The 9,766-nt window shown below is 36.5% G+C and overlaps 1 protein-coding gene across 1 annotated transcript in view; it reads right to left on the reverse strand.

Moving 5' to 3' along the window:
- LOC144237342 (protein diaphanous homolog 2-like) overlaps positions 1–9,766 on the reverse strand; it is a 522,961-nt gene that overhangs the window by 447,187 nt on the left and 66,008 nt on the right. The gene's annotated exons all lie outside the window — the stretch shown is intronic.

A 9,766-nucleotide genomic window follows, 5' to 3' on the forward strand; every position in this document is an offset into this window, starting at 1 on the left:
ATGTGTGCTTATAATATCAACATTTGTTCTTTGCTTTATCACAGAAATATATTATTGAAAGCTGGATTTGTGTGTGAGCTTCTATTTATTTTTAGCCATTATTCATACAAATTAATGTAAAGTAGTAAGTACATATTTCTCTCCTTTACTTGTATAGCCCATCAAAAAAGAAAAACTGAAAACTCCTCATGCTGATTTAAAATAGAATCTGAGCACACAATTGTGATGACATTTTTTTTTCCTGTTTACATATGGTATTCCCTTTTCAGAGACACTGTTAGAAAAGAGATGCTATAGTTAGAATGATGAAAATCTTTAAAGTACAGAACAGGGGGCGCCTGGGTGGGTCAGTCGGTTAAGCGTCCAACTTCGGCTCAGGTCATGATCTCACAGTTCATGGGTTCANGATAAATATGGAATAAAGTATCAAGTTTTCTCATTCTACTGAATGTTTTAATTCTATGATCCTTAGATTATGGGTTTTCCTACTGATATTCATACTTATTCAGGGTTTTAACATTATGGATAACTCTGTTTAGAATAAATGTATATTCTTCCCCGACAGGTTTATGAAAAGGCTGTGGAAGATAGTTAGGTAATTAACAGAATAATTTAATACTTAACTGTTTTAGTGACTGAGAAAAAAAATCACATCAAAACAAAGCCACAGAAGGCATTATGTTGACAGTTCAGGTGATCACAAAGTCACAATGATTTCTTTTAGAATTTCTGGAAATACTTTATTCCACATAGGTGAAATATTTAAAATTCTGCATTATCTTGCTTACCCACCTAACACTTTCATGGTTGAAATAACATAATTTAAGGACAAGCTATAAATAAGAGAAAAAAGCAACAAAACTTCAAGGGCAACTTATTTAAAACAAGGCTTTTGCTCTATAGGAATCAATGGGAGGTTCACTTTCCTAAAAAGAGGTCTTTACCTGGGATTACAGTGTTATATGTTTATAAAGTACATTGTTTTCAGAGTATGCTGTATATTACAAATTATAAGAAAATTCACATTTTCTTTTTTTCATATAAAACACTTGAATTCCTAAATCTTAAAAACATTAAATGCTTAGNTCTCCCTGAAGGAAAGGAAATTGACCTATATTTTATAAACTCTGTGGAAACTATACAGATGCACACACACAGCACCACTACCACCACTACCAACAACAACAGCAACAAAAACACACCTAATTTTTCAGAACCTCAGAATTGTACAAACATATATTTAGGTATTTTATTCTATTATTACTTTTTAATGTTTATTCAGTTTTGAGAGAGAGACAGAGAGAGAGAGAGTACATGAGGATGGGAGGGCCAGAGAGACAAAGAGACAGAGACACAGAATCCGAAGCAGGCTCCAGGCTGAGAGCTGTCAGCACAGAACCCTATACGAGGCTTTAACCCACAAACTGTGAGATCATGACTTGACCCAAAGTAGGACGCCCAACCAACTGAGCCACTAAATGTACATGGCCAATACTGGAAAGAAAAACACAAAAACAGAAAAATAGCATTGTGCTCATATGCCAAATTTATGGGTGATTTAAGAACCAGCTTTTGGCATGCATACTTATGAATGCTTAATTTACAGAAACAGCTTTTAATTAATAAATATTTATTCAGAATCAGGTCCATTAATTTAACTTCTGTTAAGAAATTTAGTTGAGTTGATGGTTACATTCCAAGAAGATAAATGAAACCTAACATTTTGGTTAAATAAATATCTTGGTATCTTTGTTGAAATCAGAAAGACTTGAAGGCAGAGTATGGATATGCTTTTAAAAAACTGTAACATCCCCTTCAAAGCATGGGCAAACATGGGCAAGTGCCTATTTTGTCAAACTGAGAAATAGTCGGTATGGGAGACAGATTGCTAAATCTGTATCACAATATTATTTTTTAAATAACTTCACACAGAGAGTCTATTTTAAGGTTTCAAACTGTCAGGGAATAATTGTGACAAACGTGGTCTTTTAAATTTTCCTCTATATGTATGACCCTTAGACCAGTCATTTAAAAATAAATATATACTTTTAAAATAAAGGGGATATTTTAATTATTAAAGTATATTTACTTTGTATTACCATGTCTTCAGCCTCTCTTACTGAATCTGTACCATTCCACGCATTAGGCATTGTCACTCTCAGGACCTATTGTGTTGTTCAATGTCAGCACAGAAGGCAATTAAGAACATTGACCTCCATCAGTTCTAAAGGTTAATGGCATTTATCCAATAATTTCCTCTTCCAAGTGTACTAGTTGGACATATATATCTCCATTTGATATCTGGTTAACTTGAAATTATGATAATTTTACATTAACATCAACTATTCTAATAACATCAACTATTCTAATAATACTTGTCCAAATTGCCCAAGTCTCAGTAGTGGTGATACTGTCAACATTTCACGGTTTGCTTCCACCAGGAGCCAAGTTCCTTTTGGCAAACCTGGCTNCCACAGTAGGCAGAGGTATGAGATAGATACATGACTTATCTTTATAAGATACAAAACGATGATTAAAAAAATACTCACCCTATAATCTTATGTCTTGTATATATTTCCACATAATAAAAACACAAGTAGCAGTTCCAGAAATTGGAAATATTTGAAAGAGCTAAAAACATTTTATAATATTTTAATAAGCTGAGTTATCAGCTGATAAAGTACCATCAGTTAATAAACTATAGGATTATTTTAATTATAATCATCTGACCAATAAATGTTACACATAAAGATTAATAACTAAATGTATACTAATTGTATCTACCTAATCTTTAATAGCTTTCTGAAATGGTACATGAATATAAGATACTTAGAACAGCACATATCTATAGCAAATATTTATAGATTCTCTTTTTTTCTAATAAAAATGAATGCTATATTATGAAAAATAGTGTTTGCATTTGACAAGTTCCAATACATTTCTACCACTATTGGTTAGGCAGATAGCAAGATATCTGAATAACTAATTGCCATGTAAGAGATTTTTTATTTTAAATACTTCCATTCAACCCTGAAAATGTAATATATGCCCTATCTTTGAAATAGGCAGTTCTAAGCACCTAAAGCCAGCACACAGAGAGCCTGAGACAATAACATTTTAATCATGTACATCTGTCATACTCAATCTTTTTGTGAAGGACGTCTTCTGTAGGTAATTTTCCCCTCTGCTGAGATTTAAGTCTATTTCTTCTTGTTCTGTCCTCAGTGGGAACTGAAAATAACTGGTCACTATTCTCTGTATACCAGAGTGAGACCAGGTATATAACCACCTCTTACATAGTGAGAGCTCCCTTCTCAGTGTGTCCTGTCCTTTAAACCAAACAATTTTGGTAAATTTAGTGTCTCCACACAGACCTTAGTTTTCAGATGTTTAATTTTGAAAAGATAAGGATCCACTCAAAGTTCCCAGAACATACCATGTGATGTTATACCATTGTGCTTTTCCACATCTTGTTCTTTCTCTATATGCCCCCTCTTCCCCTTTCTTTTTTCTGTCAGGTGAATACCTACTTACATTTCAAAACTATTCAACTATAACCTTATATCTGAAAACTTTTCTATCTTAAGAATAATTAATGTCTTTTTTTGAGCCATGTTCCTTCACTATAAACATTTTAACACAGTAGTTTTTTCCAATCAATATGAGCTCTTTTAAGGTTAGAGACCCTGTTTTCTTAATAATTTTTTATCCACAGTAACTAGGAGAATGCTAAAGCATACTAGGTAGGCAATAAATGTTTCTGAATGAAGTTTTTTTCTCCAAGTCAGTTCTCACTTGTGTGGATTATAAGAGTAATACTTCTAAATTAAACTCTTTTTGTTTGTGTGTGCATGTGTGTGTACATCCTCATACATATAGAAAGGCTGATTACAAAGCCCAGACTTTTCCAGGACATCACATTTGTTGAGAGTTAGATAGGAGTGAATGCCAGAATAAAGTTATCTTGTGCTTTTCAGGAATGGAGCACCATATGATTGCAAGGGGAGACGAGTTAGAAGCAAAGGAAATATAAATATAGAATTATATCCAGTGATCCACTGTTGGGGTAGGGATTGTGCTGAACAATAAGGATCAGAGACAAATGATGCATGGTACCTTCGAAGCCTCATGGAGCTCAAAACTTAGGAAAAAAACCCCACAAAATTATACAGAAATGAGAAGATATAGGAGAGTAACTTGGTGGCAAATTTCAAGGACTGGTAAAAGTAAAATAACTAGGATATATATAAAAAAGGTGAAGAAAGAACAAATTCAAGACACATTTTGGAGACAAAAAGGATTAAGTCACTGAAAGGAATATTTAGAATGAGGGAAAGGGACAAATCAAGTTTTAAATTCTGGTGTTTAAGTGAGTGTATCATGTTGGTAACAAAGAAAGTGATGACTCTCAAATGGGTTAGCTTTAGGAAGGAGGTGATCCTTTATCTTTTAAACATAAGTGGTAACTGTGCAGATATAATGTATGAGAAGATATTCCACTTCCTCTGCTTCATTTTACCCTATATGATTCAACCTATGTATGCTTGTTGAAAATGAACATGACCAGGGTGCCTGAGTGGCTCAGTCAGTTAAGCATCCGACTTCAGCTCAGGTCATGATCTCACAGCTTGTGAGTTCATGCCCCATGTAGGGCTCTGTGCTGACAGCTTGGAGCCTGAAGCCTGGTTCAGATTCTGTGTCTCCCTCTCACTCTGTCCCTCCCCCACTTCCTCCCTCTCCCTCTCCCTCTCTCTCAAAAACAAGCATTTAAAACATTTAAAAACAAAAAAAGGAAATGAACATGACCATGCCATTCTCTTCCTTTGATGAATCCAATGGTTCTTTACAACTCATATAATAAAGTTCAAATTTCTTTTTTTTTTTAACAAATAGTTTATAGTCAAGTTGGTTTCCATATAACACCCGGTGCTCATCCCCACACGTGCCCTCCTCCATGCCCATCTCCCCCCTCCCCCCCCAAACCCATGCGTCCTCAGTTTGTTCTCAGCATTCAAGAGTCTCTCAAGGTTTGCCTCTTTCCCTTTCCCCCACCATTTCTCCCCTTCTTCTCCCCCATGGTCCTCTGTTAAGTTCCTCCTAATCCTCCTATATGTGCAAACATATGATATTTGTCATTCCCTCATCATCAGGGAAATAAAGTTCAAATTTCTAATCAGAATAGTTACTGAGCACAGACTTTAAATTCATACAGAAATGGGTTTGAACATTGATTCTACCATTCACTTGTTATATGACCTTGGGGAAGTACCTAGGCATTTTATGTCTCAGCTGTTTTCATCCATAAAATAGGCATTAGATAAGTACATATGATTAAAAAATTACAGAATTGATCAAGAAAGTGTATGACCATGACCATGATCATTATCAAGATTAAAAGCGAAGAGAGCGTACTTTAGCTTCTCATCTTCACAAAGAGTAAGTTATTACCATAACCTGAAAGGCCCTCAATGATCTGGCCCCATTAACACCATGATTGTGTCTCTCTAGCTATTATCCCTTCCTATCCCCTTCAACCATGCTTGCTTCCTACCTCCTTTAAATCACCATGCATGTGTCTTACTCAGAGCCTTTGCTAGTGTTTCCTGAGTGAGTGGAAGCTTTCACTTTTACTTTTAGCATGGCTAGCTCCTTCCTTTCTTTCAAGACCTATACTCAAAACTCACTTTCTCATTCTAAACAAAAAATTGCAATCCACTCTCCCAACACCTCTTACTTCCTCCCACCTTTACTTTTCTCCATAGCACTTATCTCAAATATACTATATTTTCTACATACTCTCAAATATACCATATACTCCATTTACTTATTTACTCTTATCGCTCTCCACTAGAACGATGGGCTTTCTCAGCTACACAAGTACGGGGATTTGTTGATCTGCTTTCTTCACATTTACGTACCCACTGTCTAGAGCAATGGCTTGCATATAATAGGCACTTGATACATATTTGTTGAATTATGGATGAGTGAAGATTTCTATCCATTTCCTTCAATTCTTCATGAACTTACTTCTTCAGGACCTTAGATAATCTTCGTACTTCATCAGATGGTAGTATCATCATTTAAGGGGAAAAGGAACCAACATCTGTTACCCATCTATCCTGTGCGTAAGGTCCAGAGACTTTGAGAAGTGCTTTATATGCATCACCTTTGTGTGTGTGTATTCAATTTAAATATTTACTAGGACTGGGAAGAAAGCAGCAGAGTCGGAGGATGCTAGGCTTGCCTCATCACATGAATGCAACACGATAACTATCAAACCATTCCAAATACCCCAGAAATTGACCAGAGGAGTGACAGAACAAACTACACAACTAAAAGTAGAGAAGAGGTCACATTGAAGGAGGTAGGAGATGCAGAGACAGTTTAGGAGAGAAACAGATCATGGCCACTGAAGTGGGAAGAGAGAGCTGTGGTCACAGAGAAGGATCAGAGACAGACTAACATACAGGGAAATGCACGGGGAAAACAAACCCCCATTGCAATTGGATTGGAAAGTGAGAGGCACTGAATTTCATGACTTCTGGCAACCAGCAGGACTTAAAGCTTAGAGTTTTATTTTTTTAATTTTTTAAAAAAATAATGTTTTATTTATTTCTGAGAGAGAGAGAGAGAGAGAGAGAGACAGCATGAGCAGAGAAGGGTCAGAGAGAGAGGGAGACACAGAATCTGAAACAAGCTCCAGGCTCCAGAGCCCGACACGGGGCTTGAACCCATGAACCGTGAGATCATGTCCTGACCCAAAATCAGACGCTTAACCAACTGAGCCACCCAGGCATCCCAAAGCCTGGAGTTTTAAAGGGCATTACGCTTGACTGGGACAGAGCCAAGAGGGCACTGAGCTGCTTTTGGAGGGAGGGCAGGCAAACAACCAGTGGACACAGAGCAGTATTAATTACAATAGCCAAACTATGTAAGCAGCCTCAGTGTGCACTGATAGATTAATGAGTAAAAAAGATGTGGAATGGATGTATATGTGTACACACACACTGGAATATTCAGCCATAAAAAATTATATCTTAGCATCTGTGAGAACAAAGATGAGTCTAGAGAGTATAATGGTAAGTGAAATAAGTCAGAGAAAGAAAACTGCCATATTATCTCACTCCTATGTGGAATTTAAGAAGGAAAACGAGTAAAGAAAAAAGAGAGACAAACCAAGGGGTAGAGTCTTAACTATAGAGAACAAACTGATGGTTACCAGAAGGGAGGTGGGTTGGGGAATGGGGGAAATAGAGGATGGAGATTAAAGAGTACATTTATCATGATGAAAAAATGATATAAATAATGAAATGCAAATTAATTAATGAAGAATAAAAGATTAAATGTGAAAATAAGTAAGAAGAGAAGTGAGATAGATAAGGCATCTTCAGAGCCAGGCTGGTAGGCCAGGGTCCTCTGCCTGTGATTCTTGGGCCACTGACAGCTTGAACTTCAGTCCAGTGGCGCAGCACCATTTTTGGTGGTCTTACTCTCACCTGGATCAGGGACATGAGTACCAAATTCAGGAGACTCTGCCCTCCAGAGTGACTTTTTTTTCTATACAGGAAGGGTTTCTCTGCCAAAGAGACTCAAAGGAAGGACAGCAAGACATACGTTCTTTTCTTAGCTCCTGAATGGCTGGCATTCTGAATAGGACTAGAGGGGATTTCAATTCATTTTGCCTGTCTACAGGCAGGGTCAGTCTTATATGAGGACTCTGTTACACTGGGTGTACTTTTAGAGGCTCAGGGGTGGCCCCTGTCCACAAATCTCTTCCAAACCTATTTGATCATGATTGAAAATCCATCATTAGAGCTTATTTCCTCGGCACAAACCAAATGTGGGTTTTGTCTTCTGTATAATGGCACAAATCACACATATAAATTCATATCTGTCACCTCAGTGTGAATAGAATTAATTGGTCCTTTCCTGAGAATAGGCTTGGATGAAGAGGAGAAGGCTAAAACATTATAAGTGGCAGCCCCTAAGGCTGGGAGAAGGAAGATAGAAAGATATTAAAGAGAAAGGATGTAGAAGGAGGTTGAGCTGATAAAGACATCCACCTGGACAGTCAGGAATGGCCTCCAAGGGAAAGAGAAAAACTAAATGTTAGAAAAAATCCAGACCAAAAAAAAAAAAAAAAAGATCGCACTCTATGATTCCCTTTATATCTAACAAATGTAAACTGATCTACAGTGACAGAAAACAGACTACTGGTTGTCTGTGAAGGGTTGTGGATACGTAAGAGGGAGCAATCACAAGGGACAGGGAGGAACTTTGGGGGTGATCAATATCTCGATTATGATTATGATTTCAGGAATATATATGGGTTAAAACTTATCAAATGATTAAGTATGTGTAGTTTATTTATTGTATCTCAGTTATACCTTGACAACATTTTTTCTAAATAATGAAAGAAAAACCTAAAAAAAACTATGTGAGTACAGTGTGCCTGCAAAATAATCCATCTCACACACCTTTGGTAAATTCTGGCAGAATGAAAGAAGTATTTTCTAAGCACACCTCACCTCTCTTAGAATTAGGTATCCTCTCTGTAAATTGACAGAGATGAACTAGACAATCCCAATGTCCTATCTAGATATCACAGTCTAGATTGTGCCAAATATGTTAACTGAAATCCATTACTGAAGCTTAAAGGATTTGATACAAATACAATGTAGGAACCACTAAATAACCAGCATATATAAAGATATTGGGTAAAAATAGTGGACAAATATGTGCATCTAATTTCACTAGATCTAAAAATCCATCAAAAGGATTTTATTTTTCCAAGAGTGAAGTCTCCAATGGGAGCACCTGGAAAGAAAAAACTATGGCATCAGAAATGAAAAATTTAATGGAAAAATTAGATGACAGATTAAGAAAATTTCTCAGAAAGTAGAGTAAAAGGACAGGGATAGAAACTAGGAAGAAAAACAGATGAGAAATTCATGTGTTTTCAGATTGAAAGGGCCACTTAACAGCCAACATAGCAGGGATATCATTGCAAAATTTCTTAGTGCTGAGAAAAATGAAATCCTATGAAGTTGCATGTAAAGGTTTTGGCCTCAAAAAGCAGCCCTGGAAGCAGGCACCAGCCTATCAAAATTCTGAGGCAATCTGACACATAAAGGTTCAAAGAATTTCCTCTCATGAACTCTCAGGAAGTTCTAGAAAATATATGTCATCAAAAAGAGGACAGAAAGTAGAAAATGAGAAGAAGACATGAGATCCAGAAACAAGTGATCCAATATAGGAAAGAGGCAAATGAATTCCCAGGATGACAGTAAAAAGGGAGGTTCCAGAATGGCAGCTGTGCAGTCTCCCACACCCTCGGATCTGGAGAAAAGGCTCCAAGAGACTTTCCCAAGAGCAAATTGAAAAGAGACCTGGATAACTGGCAGAGTCTCAGGTTAATTAGTGATAAGATCTTAGAACCTATGTGTATAAAAAAAGATAATCAAACAATAAGATAAAGGAAACACAATCATAGTTGACTACATGGCTTAGCTGTGAGTGTCACTTACATTGTCATAATTCCAAGTGGACTAATTATTTATCTACCAAAAATTACCATATAACTACATTGGGAACAAAAGGGCCTGAGAAGTATGCATATGTGTAAAAGGGGTGAGTGGAGAAAAGGGAGCTGAATTTTCATTTCCCATGGTGGGAAGTCAACAGATAATGCCTGAAATGAAAAATCAGAAAGAAGCAATATAAATATGTTATTTATAGATACGTAAAATAATTATTCAAACAAGCC

The sequence above is a fragment of the Crocuta crocuta genome, unplaced genomic scaffold (genome assembly GCF_008692635.1).
Source record: "Crocuta crocuta isolate KB4526 unplaced genomic scaffold, BGI_CrCroc_1.0 scaffold912, whole genome shotgun sequence".
Lineage (NCBI taxonomy): Eukaryota > Metazoa > Chordata > Mammalia > Carnivora > Hyaenidae > Crocuta > Crocuta crocuta.